The sequence below is a fragment of the Amblyomma americanum genome, chromosome 2 (assembly GCF_052857255.1).
Source record: "Amblyomma americanum isolate KBUSLIRL-KWMA chromosome 2, ASM5285725v1, whole genome shotgun sequence".
In the NCBI taxonomy this organism is placed as follows: Eukaryota; Metazoa; Arthropoda; class Arachnida; order Ixodida; family Ixodidae; genus Amblyomma; species Amblyomma americanum.
Window position 1 is genome coordinate 224,461,816 of NC_135498.1, and position 21,105 is coordinate 224,482,920.

Below are 21,105 nucleotides of genomic sequence, written 5' to 3' on the forward strand. Positions count from 1 at the left end.
TTTAATCACCTCCTTCTGCCAATACCGTCGACCTCGGCGCTGAATGCTATACGCAATGACGGACTATGCAGCCCTACCGCCTTCATTTGCGGCGGTGAGTATAACACCGGCATGGTTACCAACCTGTACGCTTTTGTTGTTAGCAGGTCCCGTTTCTCTTAGCTGCTAGAAAATGGAGTGCTGAAAGCTAGTTTGACAAGCCTGAGCTCTCAACAGAGCTCACCTGCAAAACACACCGACGGAGCTTATAGACATGTTCGAGCAAAGTCCTTTAATCACCTCCTTCTGCCAATACCGTCGACCTCGGCGCTGAATGCTATACGCAATGACGGACTATGCAGCCCTACCGCCTTCATTTGCCGCGGTGAGTATAACACCGGCATGGTTACCAACCTGTACGCTTTTGTTGTTAGCAGGTCCCGTTTCTCTTAGCTGCTAGAAAATGAAGTGCTGAAAGCTAGTTTGGCAAGCCTGAGCTCTCAACAGAGCTCACCTGCAAAACACCGACGGAGCTTATAGACATGTTCGAGCAAAGTCCTTTAATCACCTCCTTCTGCCAATACCGTCGACCTCGGCGCTGAATGCTATACGCAATGACGGACTATGCAGCCCTACCGCCTTCATTTGCGGCGGTGAGTATAACACCGGCATGGTTACCAACCTGTACGCTTTTGTTGTTAGCAGGTCCCGTTTCTCTTAGCTGCTAGAAAATGAAGTGCTGAAAGCTAGTTTGGCAAGCCTGAGCTCTCAACAGAGCTCACCTGCAAAACACACCGACGGAGCTTATAGACATGTTCGAGCAAAGTCCTTTAATCACCTCCTTCTGCCAATACCGTCGACCTCGGCGCTGAATGCTATACGCAATGACGGACTATGCAGCCCTACCGCCTTCATTTGCGGCGGTGAGTATAACACCGGCATGGTTACCAACCTGTACGCTTTTGTTGTCAGTAGGTCCCGTTTCTCTTAGCTGCTAGAAAATGAAGTGCTGAAAGCTAGTTTGGCAAGCCTGAGCTCTCAACAGAGCTCACCTGCAAAACACACCGACGGAGCTTATAGACATGTTCGAGCAAAGTCCTTTAATCACCTCCTTCTGCCAATACCGTCGACCTCGGCGCTGAATGCTATACGCAATGACGGACTATGCAGCCCTACCGCCTTCATTTGCGGCGGTGAGTATAACACCGGCATGGTTACCAACCTGTACGCTTTTGTTGTTAGCAGGTCCCGTTTCTCTTTGCTGGTAGAAAATGAAGTGCTGAAAGCTAGTCTGACAAGCCTGAGCTCTCAACAGAGCTCACCTGCAAAACACACCGACGGAGCTTATAGACATGTTCGAGCAAAGTCCTTTAATCACCTCCTTCTGCCAATACCGTCGACCTCGGCGCTGAATGCTATACGCAATGACGGACTATGCAGCCCTACCGCCTTCATTTGCGGCGGTGAGTATAACACCGGCATGGTTACCAACCTGTACGCTTTTGTTGTCAGTAGGTCCCGTTTCTCTTAGCTGCTAGAAAATGAAGTGCTGAAAGCTAGTCTGGCAAGCCTGAGCTCTCAACAGAGCTCACCTGCAAAACACACCGACGGAGCTTATAGACATGTTCGAGCAAAGTCCTTTAATCACCACCTTCTGCCAATACCGTCGACCTCGGCGCTGAATGCTATACGCAATGACGGACTATGCAGCCCTACCGCCTTCATTTGCGGCGGTGAGTATAACACCGGCATGGTTACCAACCTGTACGCTTTTGTTGTTAGCAGGTCCCGTTTCTCTTTGCTGGTAGAAAATGAAGTGCTGAAAGCTAGTTTGGCAAGCCTGAGCTCTCAACAGAGCTCACCTGCAAAACACACCGACGGAGCTTATAGACATGTTCGAGCAAAGTCCTTTAATCACCTCCTTCTGCCAATACCGTCGACCTCGGCGCTGAATGCTATACGCAATGACGGACTATGCAGCCCTACCGCCTTCATTTGCGGCGGTGAGTATAACACCGGCATGGTTACCAACCTGTACGCTTTTGTTGTCAGTAGGTCCCGTTTCTCTTAGCTGCTAGAAAATGAAGTGCTGAAAGCTAGTTTGGCAAGCCTGAGCTCTCAACAGAGCTCACCTGCAAAACACACCGACGGAGCTTATAGACATGTTCGAGCAAAGTCCTTTAATCACCTCCTTCTGCCAATACCGTCGACCTCGGCGCTGAATGCTATACGCAATGACGGACTATGCAGCCCTACCGCCTTCATTTGCCGCGGTGAGTATAACACCGGCATGGTTACCAACCTGTACGCTTTTGTTGTTAGCAGGTCCCGTTTCTCTTTGCTGGTAGAAAATGAAGTGCTGAAAGCTAGTCTGACAAGCCTGAGCTCTCAACAGAGCTCACCTGCAAAACACACCGACGGAGCTTATAGACATGTTCGAGCAAAATCCTTTAATCACCACCTTCTGCCAATACCGTCGACCTCGGCGCTGAATGCTATACGCAATGACGGACTATGCAGCCCTACCGCCTTCATTTGCGGCGGTGAGTATAACACCGGCATGGTTACCAACCTGTACGCTTTTGTTGTTAGCAGGTCCCGTTTCTCTTAGCTGCTAGAAAATGAAGTGCTGAAAGCTAGTTTGGCAAGCCTGAGCTCTCAACAGAGCTCACCTGCAAAACACCGACGGAGCTTATAGACATGTTCGAGCAAAGTCCTTTAATCACCTCCTTCTGCCAATACCGTCGACCTCGGCGCTGAATGCTATACGCAATGACGGACTATGCAGCCCTACCGCCTTCATTTGCGGCGGTGAGTATAACACCGGCATGGTTACCAACCTGTACGCTTTTGTTGTTAGCAGGTCCCATTTCTCTTAGCTGCTAGAAAATGGAGTGCTGAAAGCTAGTTTGACAAGCCTGAGCTCTCAACAGAGCTCACCTGCAAAACACACCGACGGAGCTTATAGACATGTTCGAGCAAAGTCCTTTAATCACCACCTTCTGCCAATACCGTCGACCTCGGCGCTGAATGCTATACGCAATGACGGACTATGCAGCCCTACCGCCTTCATTTGCGGCGGTGAGTATAACACCGGCATGGTTACCAACCTGTACGCTTTTGTTGTTAGCAGGTCCCGTTTCTCTTAGCTGCTAGAAAATGAAGTGCTGAAAGCTAGTTTGACAAGCCTGAGCTCTCAACAGAGCTCTCCTGCAAAACACACCGACGGAGCTTATAGACATGTTCGAGCAAAATCCTTTAATCACCACCTTCTGCCAATACCGTCGACCTCGGCGCTGAATGCTATACGCAATGACGGACTATGCAGCCCTACCGCCTTCATTTGCGGCGGTGAGTATAACACCGGCATGGTTACCAACCTGTACGCTTTTGTTGTTAGCAGGTCCCATTTCTCTTAGCTGCTAGAAAATGGAGTGCTGAAAGCTAGTTTGACAAGCCTGAGCTCTCAACAGAGCTCACCTGCAAAACACACCGACGGAGCTTATAGACATGTTCGAGCAAAGTCCTTTAATCACCACCTTCTGCCAATACCGTCGACCTCGGCACTGAATGCTATACGCAATGACGGACTATGCAGCCCTACCGCCTTCATTTGCGGCGGTGAGTATAACACCGGCATGGTTACCAACCTGTACGCTTTTGTTGTTAGCAGGTCCCGTTTCTCTTAGCTGCTAGAAAATGAAGTGCTGAAAGCTAGTTTGACAAGCCTGAGCTCTCAACAGAGCTCACCTGCAAAACACACCGACGGAGCTTATAGACATGTTCGAGCAAAGTCCTTTAATCACCTCCTTCTGCCAATACCGTCGACCTCGGCGCTGAATGCTATACGCAATGACGGACTATGCAGCCCTACCGCCTTCATTTGCGGCGGTGAGTATAACACCGGCATGGTTACCAACCTGTACGCTTTTGTTGTTAGCAGGTCCCGTTTCTCTTAGCTGCTAGAAAATGGAGTGCTGAAAGCTAGTTTGACAAGCCTGAGCTCTCAACAGAGCTCACCTGCAAAACACACCGACGGAGCTTATAGACATGTTCGAGCAAAGTCCTTTAATCACCACCTTCTGCCAATACCGTCGACCTCGGCGCTGAACGGTATACGCAATGACGGACTATGCAGCCCTACCGCCTTCATTTGCGGCGGTGAGTATAACACCGGCATGGTTACCAACCTGTACGCTTTTGTTGTTAGCAGGTCCCGTTTCTCTTAGCTGCTAGAAAATGAAGTGCTGAAAGCTAGTTTGGCAAGCCTGAGCTCTCAACAGAGCTCACCTGCAAAACACACCGACGGAGCTTATAGACATGTTCGAGCAAAGTCCTTTAATCACCTCCTTCTGCCAATACCGTCGACCTCGGCGCTGAATGCTATACGCAATGACGGACTATGCAGCCCTACCGCCTTCATTTGCCGCGGTGAGTATAACACCGGCATGGTTACCAACCTGTACGCTTTTGTTGTTAGCAGGTCCCGTTTCTCTTTGCTGGTAGAAAATGAAGTGCTGAAAGCTAGTTTGACAAGCCTGAGCTCTCAACAGAGCTCACCTGCAAAACACACCGATGGAGCTTATAGACATGTTCGAGCAAAATCCTTTAATCACCACCTTCTGCCAATACCGTCGACCTCGGCGCTGAATGCTATACGCAATGACGGACTATGCAGCCCTACCGCCTTCATTTGCGGCGGTGAGTATAACACCGGCATGGTTACCAACCTGTACGCTTTTGTTGTTAGCAGGTCCCGTTTCTCTTAGCTGCTAGAAAATGAAGTGCTGAAAGCTAGTTTGGCAAGCCTGAGCTCTCAACAGAGCTCACCTGCAAAACACCGACGGAGCTTATAGACATGTTCGAGCAAAGTCCTTTAATCACCTCCTTCTGCCAATACCGTCGACCTCGGCGCTGAATGCTATACGCAATGACGGACTATGCAGCCCTACCGCCTTCATTTGCGGCGGTGAGTATAACACCGGCATGGTTACCAACCTGTACGCTTTTGTTGTTAGCAGGTCCCATTTCTCTTAGCTGCTAGAAAATGGAGTGCTGAAAGCTAGTTTGACAAGCCTGAGCTCTCAACAGAGCTCACCTGCAAAACACACCGACGGAGCTTATAGACATGTTCGAGCAAAGTCCTTTAATCACCACCTTCTGCCAATACCGTCGACCTTGGCGCTGAATGCTATACGCAATGACGGACTATGCAGCCCTACCGCCTTCATTTGCGGCGGTGAGTATAACACCGGCATGGTTACCAACCTGTACGCTTTTGTTGTTAGCAGGTCCCGTTTCTCTTAGCTGCTAGAAAATGAAGTGCTGAAAGCTAGTTTGACAAGCCTGAGCTCTCAACAGAGCTCTCCTGCAAAACACACCGACGGAGCTTATAGACATGTTCGAGCAAAATCCTTTAATCACCACCTTCTGCCAATACCGTCGACCTCGGCGCTGAATGCTATACGCAATGACGGACTATGCAGCCCTACCGCCTTCATTTGCGGCGGTGAGTATAACACCGGCATGGTTACCAACCTGTACGCTTTTGTTGTTAGCAGGTCCCATTTCTCTTAGCTGCTAGAAAATGGAGTGCTGAAAGCTAGTTTGACAAGCCTGAGCTCTCAACAGAGCTCACCTGCAAAACACACCGACGGAGCTTATAGACATGTTCGAGCAAAGTCCTTTAATCACCACCTTCTGCCAATACCGTCGACCTCGGCACTGAATGCTATACGCAATGACGGACTATGCAGCCCTACCGCCTTCATTTGCGGCGGTGAGTATAACACCGGCATGGTTACCAACCTGTACGCTTTTGTTGTTAGCAGGTCCCGTTTCTCTTAGCTGCTAGAAAATGAAGTGCTGAAAGCTAGTTTGACAAGCCTGAGCTCTCAACAGAGCTCACCTGCAAAACACACCGACGGAGCTTATAGACATGTTCGAGCAAAGTCCTTTAATCACCTCCTTCTGCCAATACCGTCGACCTCGGCGCTGAATGCTATACGCAATGACGGACTATGCAGCCCTACCGCCTTCATTTGCGGCGGTGAGTATAACACCGGCATGGTTACCAACCTGTACGCTTTTGTTGTTAGCAGGTCCCGTTTCTCTTAGCTGCTAGAAAATGGAGTGCTGAAAGCTAGTTTGACAAGCCTGAGCTCTCAACAGAGCTCACCTGCAAAACACACCGACGGAGCTTATAGACATGTTCGAGCAAAGTCCTTTAATCACCACCTTCTGCCAATACCGTCGACCTCGGCGCTTAATGCTATACGCAATTACGGACTATGCAGCCCTACCGCCTTCATTTGCGGCGGTGAGTATAACACCGGCATGGTTACCAACCTGTACGCTTTTGTTGTTAGCAGGTCCCATTTCTCTTAGCTGCTAGAAAATGGAGTGCTGAAAGCTAGTTTGACAAGCCTGAGCTCTCAACAGAGCTCACCTGCAAAACACACCGACGGAGCTTATAGACATGTTCGAGCAAAGTCCTTTAATCACCACCTTCTGCCAATACCGTCGACCTCGGCGCTGAATGCTATACGCAATGACGGACTATGCAGCCCTACCGCCTTCATTTGCGGCGGTGAGTATAACACCGGCATGGTTACCAACCTGTACGCTTTTGTTGTTAGCAGGTCCCGTTTCTCTTAGCTGCTAGAAAATGAAGTGCTGAAAGCTAGTTTGACAAGCCTGAGCTCTCAACAGAGCTCACCTGCAAAACACACCGACGGAGCTTATAGACATGTTCGAGCAAAGTCCTTTAATCACCTCCTTCTGCCAATACCGTCGACCTCGGCGCTGAATGCTATACGCAATGACGGACTATGCAGCCCTACCGCCTTCATTTGCGGCGGTGAGTATAACACCGGCATGGTTACCAACCTGTACGCTTTTGTTGTTAGCAGGTCCCGTTTCTCTTAGCTGCTAGAAAATGGAGTGCTGAAAGCTAGTTTGACAAGCCTGAGCTCTCAACAGAGCTCACCTGCAAAACACACCGACGGAGCTTATAGACATGTTCGAGCAAAGTCCTTTAATCACCTCCTTCTGCCAATACCGTCGAACTCGGCGCTGAATGCTATACGCAATGACGGACTATGCAGCCCTACCGCCTTCATTTGCCGCGGTGAGTATAACACCGGCATGGTTACCAACCTGTACGCTTTTGTTGTTAGCAGGGCCCGTTTCTCTTAGCTTCTAGAAAATGAAGTGCTGAAAGCTAGTTTGGCAAGCCTGAGCTCTCAACAGAGCTCACCTGCAAAACACCGACGGAGCTTATAGACATGTTCGAGCAAAGTCCTTTAATCACCTCCTTCTGCCAATACCGTCGACCTCGGCGCTGAATGCTATACGCAATGACGGACTATGCAGCCCTACCGCCTTCATTTGCGGCGGTGAGTATAACACCGGCATGGTTACCAACCTGTACGCTTTTGTTGTTAGCAGGTCCCGTTTCTCTTAGCTGCTAGAAAATGAAGTGCTGAAAGCTAGTTTGGCAAGCCTGAGCTCTCAACAGAGCTCACCTGCAAAACACACCGACGGAGCTTATAGACATGTTCGAGCAAAGTCCTTTAATCACCTCCTTCTGCCAATACCGTCGACCTCGGCGCTGAATGCTATACGCAATGACGGACTATGCAGCCCTACCGCCTTCATTTGCGGCGGTGAGTATAACACCGGCATGGTTACCAACCTGTACGCTTTTGTTGTCAGTAGGTCCCGTTTCTCTTAGCTGCTAGAAAATGAAGTGCTGAAAGCTAGTTTGGCAAGCCTGAGCTCTCAACAGAGCTCACCTGCAAAACACACCGACGGAGCTTATAGACATGTTCGAGCAAAGTCCTTTAATCACCTCCTTCTGCCAATACCGTCGACCTCGGCGCTGAATGCTATACGCAATGACGGACTATGCAGCCCTACCGCCTTCATTTGCGGCGGTGAGTATAACACCGGCATGGTTACCAACCTGTACGCTTTTGTTGTCAGTAGGTCCCGTTTCTCTTAGCTGCTAGAAAATGAAGTGCTGAAAGCTAGTTTGGCAAGCCTGAGCTCTCAACAGAGCTCACCTGCAAAACACACCGACGGAGCTTATAGACATGTTCGAGCAAAGTCCTTTAATCACCTCCTTCTGCCAATACCGTCGACCTCGGCGCTGAATGCTATACGCAATGACGGACTATGCAGCCCTACCGCCTTCATTTGCCGCGGTGAGTATAACACCGGCATGGTTACCAACCTGTACGCTTTTGTTGTTAGCAGGTCCCGTTTCTCTTTGCTGGTAGAAAATGAAGTGCTGAAAGCTAGTTTGACAAGCCTGAGCTCTCAACAGAGCTCACCTGCAAAACACACCGACGGAGCTTATAGACATGTTCGAGCAAAATCCTTTAATCACCACCTTCTGCCAATACCGTCGACCTCGGCGCTGAATGCTATACGCAATGACGGACTATGCAGCCCTACCGCCTTCATTTGCGGCGGTGAGTATAACACCGGCATGGTTACCAACCTGTACGCTTTTGTTGTTAGCAGGTCCCGTTTCTCTTAGCTGCTAGAAAATGAAGTGCTGAAAGCTAGTTTGGCAAGCCTGAGCTCTCAACAGAGCTCACCTGCAAAACACCGACGGAGCTTATAGACATGTTCGAGCAAAGTCCTTTAATCACCTCCTTCTGCCAATACCGTCGACCTCGGCGCTGAATGCTATACGCAATGACGGACTATGCAGCCCTACCGCCTTCATTTGCGGCGGTGAGTATAACACCGGCATGGTTACCAACCTGTACGCTTTTGTTGTTAGCAGGTCCCATTTCTCTTAGCTGCTAGAAAATGGAGTGCTGAAAGCTAGTTTGACAAGCCTGAGCTCTCAACAGAGCTCACCTGCAAAACACACCGACGGAGCTTATAGACATGTTCGAGCAAAGTCCTTTAATCACCACCTTCTGCCAATACCGTCGACCTCGGCGCTGAATGCTATACGCAATGACGGACTATGCAGCCCTACCGCCTTCATTTGCGGCGGTGAGTATAACACCGGCATGGTTACCAACCTGTACGCTTTTGTTGTTAGCAGGTCCCGTTTCTCTTAGCTGCTAGAAAATGAAGTGCTGAAAGCTAGTTTGACAAGCCTGAGCTCTCAACAGAGCTCTCCTGCAAAACACACCGACGGAGCTTATAGACATGTTCGAGCAAAATCCTTTAATCACCACCTTCTGCCAATACCGTCGACCTCGGCGCTGAATGCTATACGCAATGACGGACTATGCAGCCCTACCGCCTTCATTTGCGGCGGTGAGTATAACACCGGCATGGTTACCAACCTGTACGCTTTTGTTGTTAGCAGGTCCCATTTCTCTTAGCTGCTAGAAAATGGAGTGCTGAAAGCTAGTTTGACAAGCCTGAGCTCTCAACAGAGCTCACCTGCAAAACACACCGACGGAGCTTATAGACATGTTCGAGCAAAGTCCTTTAATCACCACCTTCTGCCAATACCGTCGACCTCGGCACTGAATGCTATACGCAATGACGGACTATGCAGCCCTACCGCCTTCATTTGCGGCGGTGAGTATAACACCGGCATGGTTACCAACCTGTACGCTTTTGTTGTTAGCAGGTCCCGTTTCTCTTAGCTGCTAGAAAATGAAGTGCTGAAAGCTAGTTTGACAAGCCTGAGCTCTCAACAGAGCTCACCTGCAAAACACACCGACGGAGCTTATAGACATGTTCGAGCAAAGTCCTTTAATCACCTCCTTCTGCCAATACCGTCGACCTCGGCGCTGAATGCTATACGCAATGACGGACTATGCAGCCCTACCGCCTTCATTTGCGGCGGTGAGTATAACACCGGCATGGTTACCAACCTGTACGCTTTTGTTGTTAGCAGGTCCCGTTTCTCTTAGCTGCTAGAAAATGGAGTGCTGAAAGCTAGTTTGACAAGCCTGAGCTCTCAACAGAGCTCACCTGCAAAACACACCGACGGAGCTTATAGACATGTTCGAGCAAAGTCCTTTAATCACCACCTTCTGCCAATACCGTCGACCTCGGCGCTGAACGGTATACGCAATGACGGACTATGCAGCCCTACCGCCTTCATTTGCGGCGGTGAGTATAACACCGGCATGGTTACCAACCTGTACGCTTTTGTTGTTAGCAGGTCCCGTTTCTCTTAGCTGCTAGAAAATGAAGTGCTGAAAGCTAGTTTGGCAAGCCTGAGCTCTCAACAGAGCTCACCTGCAAAACACACCGACGGAGCTTATAGACATGTTCGAGCAAAGTCCTTTAATCACCTCCTTCTGCCAATACCGTCGACCTCGGCGCTGAATGCTATACGCAATGACGGACTATGCAGCCCTACCGCCTTCATTTGCCGCGGTGAGTATAACACCGGCATGGTTACCAACCTGTACGCTTTTGTTGTTAGCAGGTCCCGTTTCTCTTTGCTGGTAGAAAATGAAGTGCTGAAAGCTAGTTTGACAAGCCTGAGCTCTCAACAGAGCTCACCTGCAAAACACACCGACGGAGCTTATAGACATGTTCGAGCAAAATCCTTTAATCACCACCTTCTGCCAATACCGTCGACCTCGGCGCTGAATGCTATACGCAATGACGGACTATGCAGCCCTACCGCCTTCATTTGCGGCGGTGAGTATAACACCGGCATGGTTACCAACCTGTACGCTTTTGTTGTTAGCAGGTCCCGTTTCTCTTAGCTGCTAGAAAATGAAGTGCTGAAAGCTAGTTTGGCAAGCCTGAGCTCTCAACAGAGCTCACCTGCAAAACACCGACGGAGCTTATAGACATGTTCGAGCAAAGTCCTTTAATCACCTCCTTCTGCCAATACCGTCGACCTCGGCGCTGAATGCTATACGCAATGACGGACTATGCAGCCCTACCGCCTTCATTTGCGGCGGTGAGTATAACACCGGCATGGTTACCAACCTGTACGCTTTTGTTGTTAGCAGGTCCCATTTCTCTTAGCTGCTAGAAAATGGAGTGCTGAAAGCTAGTTTGACAAGCCTGAGCTCTCAACAGAGCTCACCTGCAAAACACACCGACGGAGCTTATAGACATGTTCGAGCAAAGTCCTTTAATCACCACCTTCTGCCAATACCGTCGACCTCGGCACTGAATGCTATACGCAATGACGGACTATGCAGCCCTACCGCCTTCATTTGCGGCGGTGAGTATAACACCGGCATGGTTACCAACCTGTACGCTTTTGTTGTTAGCAGGTCCCGTTTCTCTTAGCTGCTAGAAAATGAAGTGCTGAAAGCTAGTTTGACAAGCCTGAGCTCTCAACAGAGCTCACCTGCAAAACACACCGACGGAGCTTATAGACATGTTCGAGCAAAGTCCTTTAATCACCTCCTTCTGCCAATACCGTCGACCTCGGCGCTGAATGCTATACGCAATGACGGACTATGCAGCCCTACCGCCTTCATTTGCGGCGGTGAGTATAACACCGGCATGGTTACCAACCTGTACGCTTTTGTTGTTAGCAGGTCCCGTTTCTCTTAGCTGCTAGAAAATGGAGTGCTGAAAGCTAGTTTGACAAGCCTGAGCTCTCAACAGAGCTCACCTGCAAAACACACCGACGGAGCTTATAGACATGTTCGAGCAAAGTCCTTTAATCACCACCTTCTGCCAATACCGTCGACCTCGGCGCTGAACGGTATACGCAATGACGGACTATGCAGCCCTACCGCCTTCATTTGCGGCGGTGAGTATAACACCGGCATGGTTACCAACCTGTACGCTTTTGTTGTTAGCAGGTCCCGTTTCTCTTAGCTGCTAGAAAATGAAGTGCTGAAAGCTAGTTTGACAAGCCTGAGCTCTCAACAGAGCTCACCTGCAAAACACACCGACGGAGCTTATAGACATGTTCGAGCAAAGTCCTTTAATCACCTCCTTCTGCCAATACCGTCGACCTCGGCGCTGAACGGTATACGCAATGACGGACTATGCAGCCCTACCGCCTTCATTTGCCGCGGTGAGTATAACACCGGCATGGTTACCAACCTGTACGCTTTTGTTGTTAGCAGGTCCCGTTTCTCTTTGCTGGTAGAAAATGAAGTGCTGAAAGCTAGTTTGACAAGCCTGAGCTCTCAACAGAGCTCACCTGCAAAACACACCGACGGAGCTTATAGACATGTTCGAGCAAAGTCCTTTAATCACCACCTTCTGCCAATACCGTCGACCTCGGCGCTGAACGGTATACGCAATGACGGACTATGCAGCCCTACCGCCTTCATTTGCCGCGGTGAGTATAACACCGGCATGGTTACCAACCTGTACGCTTTTGTTGTTAGCAGGTCCCGTTTCTCTTTGCTGGTAGAAAATGAAGTGCTGAAAGCTAGTTTGACAAGCCTGAGCTCTCAACAGAGCTCACCTGCAAAACACACCGACGGAGCTTATAGACATGTTCGAGCAAAGTCCTTTAATCACCTCCTTCTGCCAATACCGTCGACCTCGGCGCTGAATGCTATACGCAATGACGGACTATGCAGCCCTACCGCCTTCATTTGCCGCGGTGAGTATAACACCGGCATGGTTACCAACCTGTACGCTTTTGTTGTTAGCAGGTCCCGTTTCTCTTAGCTGCTAGAAAATGAAGTGCTGAAAGCTAGTTTGACAAGCCTGAGCTCTCAACAGAGCTCACCTGCAAAACACACCGACGGAGCTTATAGACATGTTCGAGCAAAGTCCTTTAATCACCACCTTCTGCCAATACCGTCGACCTCGGCGCTGAACGGTATACGCAATGACGGACTATGCAGCCCTACCGCCTTCATTTGCGGCGGTGAGTATAACACCGGCATGGTTACCAACCTGTACGCTTTTGTTGTTAGCAGGTCCCGTTTCTCTTAGCTGCTAGAAAATGAAGTGCTGAAAGCTAGTTTGACAAGCCTGAGCTCTCAACAGAGCTCACCTGCAAAACACACCGACGGAGCTTATAGACATGTTCGAGCAAAGTCCTTTAATCACCTCCTTCTGCCAATACCGTCGACCTCGGCGCTGAATGCTATACGCAATGACGGACTATGCAGCCCTACCGCCTTCATTTGCCGCGGTGAGTATAACACCGGCATGGTTACCAACCTGTACGCTTTTGTTGTTAGCAGGTCCCGTTTCTCTTAGCTGCTAGAAAATGAAGTGCTGAAAGCTAGTTTGACAAGCCTGAGCTCTCAACAGAGCTCACCTGCAAAACACACCGACGGAGCTTATAGACATGTTCGAGCAAAGTCCTTTAATCACCTCCTTCTGCCAATACCGTCGACCTCGGCGCTGAATGCTATACGCAATGACGGACTATGCAGCCCTACCGCCTTCATTTGCCGCGGTGAGTATAACACCGGCATGGTTACCAACCTGTACGCTTTTGTTGTTAGCAGGTCCCGTTTCTCTTAGCTGCTAGAAAATGAAGTGCTGAAAGCTAGTTTGACAAGCCTGAGCTCTCAACAGAGCTCACCTGCAAAACACACCGACGGAGCTTATAGACATGTTCGAGCAAAATCCTTTAATCACCACCTTCTGCCAATACCGTCGACCTCGGCGCTGAACGGTATACGCAATGACGGACTATGCAGCCCTACCGCCTTCATTTGCGGCGGTGAGTATAACACCGGCATGGTTACCAACCTGTACGCTTTTGTTGTTAGCAGGTCCCGTTTCTCTTAGCTGCTAGAAAATGAAGTGCTGAAAGCTAGTTTGACAAGCCTGAGCTCTCAACAGAGCTCACCTGCAAAACACACCGACGGAGCTTATAGACATGTTCGAGCAAAGTCCTTTAATCACCTCCTTCTGCCAATACCGTCGACCTCGGCGCTGAATGCTATACGCAATGACGGACTATGCAGCCCTACCGCCTTCATTTGCCGCGGTGAGTATAACACCGGCATGGTTACCAACCTGTACGCTTTTGTTGTTAGCAGGTCCCGTTTCTCTTAGCTGCTAGAAAATGAAGTGCTGAAAGCTAGTTTGACAAGCCTGAGCTCTCAACAGAGCTCACCTGCAAAACACACCGACGGAGCTTATAGACATGTTCGAGCAAAGTCCTTTAATCACCACCTTCTGCCAATACCGTCGACCTCGGCGCTGAACGGTATACGCAATGACGGACTATGCAGCCCTACCGCCTTCATTTGCCGCGGTGAGTATAACACCGGCATGGTTACCAACCTGTACGCTTTTGTTGTTAGCAGGTCCCGTTTCTCTTTGCTGGTAGAAAATGAAGTGCTGAAAGCTAGTTTGACAAGCCTGAGCTCTCAACAGAGCTCACCTGCAAAACACACCGACGGAGCTTATAGACATGTTCGAGCAAAGTCCTTTAATCACCTCCTTCTGCCAATACCGTCGACCTCGGCGCTGAATGCTATACGCAATGACGGACTATGCAGCCCTACCGCCTTCATTTGCGGCGGTGAGTATAACACCGGCATGGTTACCAACCTGTACGCTTTTGTTGTTAGCAGGTCCCGTTTCTCTTAGCTGCTAGAAAATGAAGTGCTGAAAGCTAGTTTGGCAAGCCTGAGCTCTCAACAGAGCTCACCTGCAAAACACACCGACGGAGCTTATAGACATGTTCGAGCAAAGTCCTTTAATCACCTCCTTCTGCCAATACCGTCGACCTCGGCGCTGAATGCTATACGCAATGACGGACTATGCAGCCCTACCGCCTTCATTTGCCGCGGTGAGTATAACACCGGCATGGTTACCAACCTGTACGCTTTTGTTGTTAGCAGGTCCCGTTTCTCTTAGCTGCTAGAAAATGAAGTGCTGAAAGCTAGTTTGACAAGCCTGAGCTCTCAACAGAGCTCACCTGCAAAACACACCGACGGAGCTTATAGACATGTTCGAGCAAAGTCCTTTAATCACCACCTTCTGCCAATACCGTCGACCTCGGCGCTGAACGGTATACGCAATGACGGACTATGCAGCCCTACCGCCTTCATTTGCCGCGGTGAGTATAACACCGGCATGGTTACCAACCTGTACGCTTTTGTTGTTAGCAGGTCCCGTTTCTCTTTGCTGGTAGAAAATGAAGTGCTGAAAGCTAGTTTGACAAGCCTGAGCTCTCAACAGAGCTCACCTGCAAAACACACCGACGGAGCTTATAGACATGTTCGAGCAAAGTCCTTTAATCACCTCCTTCTGCCAATACCGTCGACCTCGGCGCTGAATGCTATACGCAATGACGGACTATGCAGCCCTACCGCCTTCATTTGCGGCGGTGAGTATAACACCGGCATGGTTACCAACCTGTACGCTTTTGTTGTTAGCAGGTCCCGTTTCTCTTTGCTGGTAGAAAATGAAGTGCTGAAAGCTAGTTTGGCAAGCCTGAGCTCTCAACAGAGCTCACCTGCAAAACACACCGACGGAGCTTATAGACATGTTCGAGCAAAGTCCTTTAATCACCTCCTTCTGCCAATACCGTCGACCTCGGCGCTGAATGCTATACGCAATGACGGACTATGCAGCCCTACCGCCTTCATTTGCGGCGGTGAGTATAACACCGGCATGGTTACCAACCTGTACGCTTTTGTTGTCAGTAGGTCCCGTTTCTCTTAGCTGCTAGAAAATGAAGTGCTGAAAGCTAGTTTGGCAAGCCTGAGCTCTCAACAGAGCTCACCTGCAAAACACCGACGGAGCTTATAGACATGTTCGAGCAAAGTCCTTTAATCACCTCCTTCTGCCAATACCGTCGACCTCGGCGCTGAATGCTATACGCAATGACGGACTATGCAGCCCTACCGCCTTCATTTGCGGCGGTGAGTATAACACCGGCATGGTTACCAACCTGTACGCTTTTGTTGTTAGCAGGTCCCGTTTCTCTTAGCTGCTAGAAAATGAAGTGCTGAAAGCTAGTTTGGCAAGCCTGAGCTCTCAACAGAGCTCACCTGCAAAACACACCGACGGAGCTTATAGACATGTTCGAGCAAAGTCCTTTAATCACCTCCTTCTGCCAATACCGTCGACCTCGGCGCTGAATGCTATACGCAATGACGGACTATGCAGCCCTACCGCCTTCATTTGCGGCGGTGAGTATAACACCGGCATGGTTACCAACCTGTACGCTTTTGTTGTTAGCAGGTCCCGTTTCTCTTAGCTGCTAGAAAATGAAGTGCTGAAAGCTAGTTTGGCAAGCCTGAGCTCTCAACAGAGCTCACCTGCAAAACACACCGACGGAGCTTATAGACATGTTCGAGCAAAGTCCTTTAATCACCTCCTTCTGCCAATACCGTCGACCTCGGCGCTGAATGCTATACGCAATGACGGACTATGCAGCCCTACCGCCTTCATTTGCGGCGGTGAGTATAACACCGGCATGGTTACCAACCTGTACGCTTTTGTTGTCAGTAGGTCCCGTTTCTCTTAGCTGCTAGAAAATGAAGTGCTGAAAGCTAGTTTGGCAAGCCTGAGCTCTCAACAGAGCTCACCTGCAAAACACCGACGGAGCTTATAGACATGTTCGAGCAAAGTCCTTTAATCACCTCCTTCTGCCAATACCGTCGACCTCGGCGCTGAATGCTATACGCAATGACGGACTATGCAGCCCTACCGCCTTCATTTGCGGCGGTGAGTATAACACCGGCATGGTTACCAACCTGTACGCTTTTGTTGTCAGTAGGTCCCGTTTCTCTTAGCTGCTAGAAAATGAAGTGCTGAAAGCTAGTTTGGCAAGCCTGAGCTCTCAACAGAGCTCACCTGCAAAACACCGACGGAGCTTATAGACATGTTCGAGCAAAGTCCTTTAATCACCTCCTTCTGCCAATACCGTCGACCTCGGCGCTGAATGCTATACGCAATGACGGACTATGCAGCCCTACCGCCTTCATTTGCGGCGGTGAGTATAACACCGGCATGGTTACCAACCTGTACGCTTTTGTTGTTAGCAGGTCCCATTTCTCTTAGCTGCTAGAAAATGGAGTGCTGAAAGCTAGTTTGACAAGCCTGAGCTCTCAACAGAGCTCACCTGCAAAACACACCGACGGAGCTTATAGACATGTTCGAGCAAAGTCCTTTAATCACCTCCTTCTGCCAATACCGTCGACCTCGGCGCTGAATGCTATACGCAATGACGGACTATGCAGCCCTACCGCCTTCATTTGCCGCGGTGAGTATAACACCGGCATGGTTACCAACCTGTACGCTTTTGTTGTTAGCAGGTCCCGTTTCTCTTAGCTGCTAGAAAATGAAGTGCTGAAAGCTAGTTTGACAAGCCTGAGCTCTCAACAGAGCTCACCTGCAAAACACACCGACGGAGCTTATAGACATGTTCGAGCAAAGTCCTTTAATCACCACCTTCTGCCAATACCGTCGACCTCGGCGCTGAACGGTATACGCAATGACGGACTATGCAGCCCTACCGCCTTCATTTGCCGCGGTGAGTATAACACCGGCATGGTTACCAACCTGTACGCTTTTGTTGTTAGCAGGTCCCGTTTCTCTTTGCTGGTAGAAAATGAAGTGCTGAAAGCTAGTTTGACAAGCCTGAGCTCTCAACAGAGCTCACCTGCAAAACACACCGACGGAGCTTATAGACATGTTCGAGCAAAATCCTTTAATCACCACCTTCTGCCAATACCGTCGACCTCGGCGCTGAATGCTATACGCAATGACGGACTATGCAGCCCTACCGCCTTCATTTGCGGCGGTGAGTATAACACCGGCATGGTTACCAACCTGTACGCTTTTGTTGTTAGCAGGTCCCGTTTCTCTTAGCTGCTAGAAAATGAAGTGCTGAAAGCTAGTTTGACAAGCCTGAGCTCTCAACAGAGCTCACCTGCAAAACACACCGACGGAGCTTATAGACATGTTCGAGCAAAGTCCTTTAATCACCTCCTTCTGCCAATACCGTCGACCTCGGCGCTGAATGCTATACGCAATGACGGACTATGCAGCCCTACCGCCTTCATTTGCGGCGGTGAGTATAACACCGGCATGGTTACCAACCTGTACGCTTTTGTTGTTAGCAGGTCCCGTTTCTCTTTGCTGGTAGAAAATGAAGTGCTGAAAGCTAGTTTGACAAGCCTGAGCTCTCAACAGAGCTCACCTGCAAAACACACCGACGGAGCTTATAGACATGTTCGAGCAAAATCCTTTAATCACCACCTTCTGCCAATACCGTCGACCTCGGCGCTGAATGCTATACGCAATGACGGACTATGCAGCCCTACCGCCTTCATTTGCGGCGGTGAGTATAACACCGGCATGGTTACCAACCTGTACGCTTTTGTTGTTAGCAGGTCCCGTTTCTCTTTGCTGGTAGAAAATGAAGTGCTGAAAGCTAGTTTGACAAGCCTGAGCTCTCAACAGAGCTCACCTGCAAAACACACCGACGGAGCTTATAGACATGTTCGAGCAAAATCCTTTAATCACCACCTTCTGCCAATACCGTCGACCTCGGCGCTGAATGCTATACGCAATGACGGACTATGCAGCCCTACCGCCTTCATTTGCGGCGGTGAGTATAACACCGGCATGGTTACCAACCTGTACGCTTTTGTTGTTAGCAGGTCCGGTCCCGTTTCTCTTAGCTGCTAGAAAATGAAGTGCTGAAAGCTAGTTTGGCAAGCCTGAGCTCTCAACAGAGCTCACCTGCAAAACACCGACGGAGCTTATAGACATGTTCGAGCAAAGTCCTTTAATCACCTCCTTCTGCCAATACCGTCGACCTCGGCGCTGAATGCTATACGCAATGACGGACTATGCAGCCCTACCGCCTTCATTTGCGGCGGTGAGTATAACACCGGCATGGTTACCAACCTGTACGCTTTTGTTGTTAGCAGGTCCCGTTTCTCTTAGCTGCTAGAAAATGGAGTGCTGAAAGCTAGTTTGACAAGCCTGAGCTCTCAACAGAGCTCGCCTGCAAAACACACCGACGGAGCTTATAGACATGTTCGAGCAAAGTCCTTTAATCACCTCCTTCTGCCAATACCGTCGACCTCGGCGCTGAATGCTATACGCAATGACGGACTATGCAGCCCTACCGCCTTCATTTGCGGCGGTGAGTATAACACCGGCATGGTTACCAACCTGTACGCTTTTGTTGTTAGCAGGTCCCGTTTCTCTTAGCTGCTAGAAAATGGAGTGCTGAAAGCTAGTTTGACAAGCCTGAGCTCTCAACAGAGCTCACCTGCAAAACACACGGACGGAGCTTATAGACATGTTCGAGCAAAGTCCTTTAATCACCTCCTTCTGCCAATACCGTCGACCTCGGCGCTGAATGCTATACGCAATGACGGACTATGCAGCCCTACCGCCTTCATTTGCGGCGGTGAGTATAACACCGGCATGGTTACCAACCTGTACGCTTTTGTTGTTAGCAGGTCCCGTTTCTCTTAGCTGCTAGAAAATGAAGTGCTGAAAGCTAGTTTGACAAGCCTGAGCTCTCAACAGAGCTCACCTGCAAAACACACCGACGGAGCTTATAGACATGTTCGAGCAAAGTCCTTTAATCACCTGCTTCTGCCAATACCGTCGACCTCGGCGCTGAACGGTATACGCAATGACGGACTATGCAGCCCTACCGCCTTCATTTGCGGCGGTGAGTATAACACCGGCATGGTTACCAACCTGTACGCTTTTGTTGTTAGCAGGTCCCGTTTCTCTTAGCTGCTAGAAAATGGAGTGCTGAAAGCTAGTTTGACAAGCCTGAGCTCTCAACAGAGCTCACCTGCAAAACACACCGACGGAGCTTATAGACATGTTCGAGCAAAGTCCTTTAATCACCTCCTTCTGCCAATACCGTCGACCTCGGCGCTGAATGCTATACGCAATGACGGACTATGCAGCCCTACCGCCTTCATTTGCGGCGGTGAGTATAACACCGGCATGGTTACCAACCTGTACGCTTTTGTTGTTAGCAGGTCCCGTTTCTCTTAGCTGCTAGAAAATGAAGTGCTGAAAGCTAGTTTGACAAGCCTGAGCTCTCAACAGAGCTCACCTGCAAAACACACCGACGGAGCTTATAGACATGTTCGAGCAAAGTCCTTTAATCACCTCCTTCTGCCAATACCGTCGACCTCGGCGCTGAATGGTATACGCAATGACGGACTATGCAGCCCTACCGCCTTCATTTGCGGCGGTGAGTATAACACCGGCATGGTTACCAACCTGTACGCTTTTGTTGTTAGCAGGTCCCGTTTCTCTTAGCTGCTAGAAAATGAAGTGCTGAAAGCTAGTTTGACAAGCCTGAGCTCTCAACAGAGCTCACCTGCAAAACACACCGACGGAGCTTATAGACATGTTCGAGCAAAGTCCTTTAATCACCTCCTTCTGCCAATACCGTCGACCTCGGCGCTGAATGCTATACGCAATGACGGACTATGCAGCCCTACCGCCTTCATTTGCGGCGGTGAGTATAACACCGGCATGGTTACCAACCTGTACGCTTTTGTTGTTAGCAGGTCCCGTTTCTCTTAGCTGCTAGAAAATGAAGTGCTGAAAGCTAGTTTGACAAGCCTGAGCTCTCAACAGAGCTCACCTGCAAAACACACCGACGGAGCTTATAGACATGTTCGAGCAAAGTCCTTTAATCACCTCCTTCTGCCAATACCGTCGACCTCGGCGCTGAATGCTATACGCAATGACGGACTATGCAGCCCTACCGCCTTCATTTGCGGCGGTGAGTATAACACCGGCATGGTTACCAACCTGTACGCTTTTGTTGTTAGCAGGTCCCGTTTCTCTTAGCTGCTAGAAAATGAAGTGCTGAAAGCTAGTTTGACAAGCCTGAGCTCTCAACAGAGCTCACCTGCAAAACACACCGACGGAGCTTATAGACATGTTCGAGCAAAGTCCTTTAATCACCTCCTTCTGCCAATACCGTCGACCTCGGCGCTGAATGCTATACGCAATGACGGACTATGCAGCCCTACCGCCTTCATTTGCGGCGGTGAGTATAACACCGGCATGGTTACCAACCTGTACGCTTTTGTTGTTAGCAGGTCCCGTTTCTCTTAGCTGCTAGAAAATGAAGTGCTGAAAGCTAGTTTGACAAGCCTGAGCTCTCAACAGAGCTCACCTGCAAAACACACCGACGGAGCTAATAGACATGTTCGAGCAAAGTCCTTTAATCACCTCCTTCTGCCAATACCGTCGACCTCGGCGCTGAATGCTATACGCAATGAC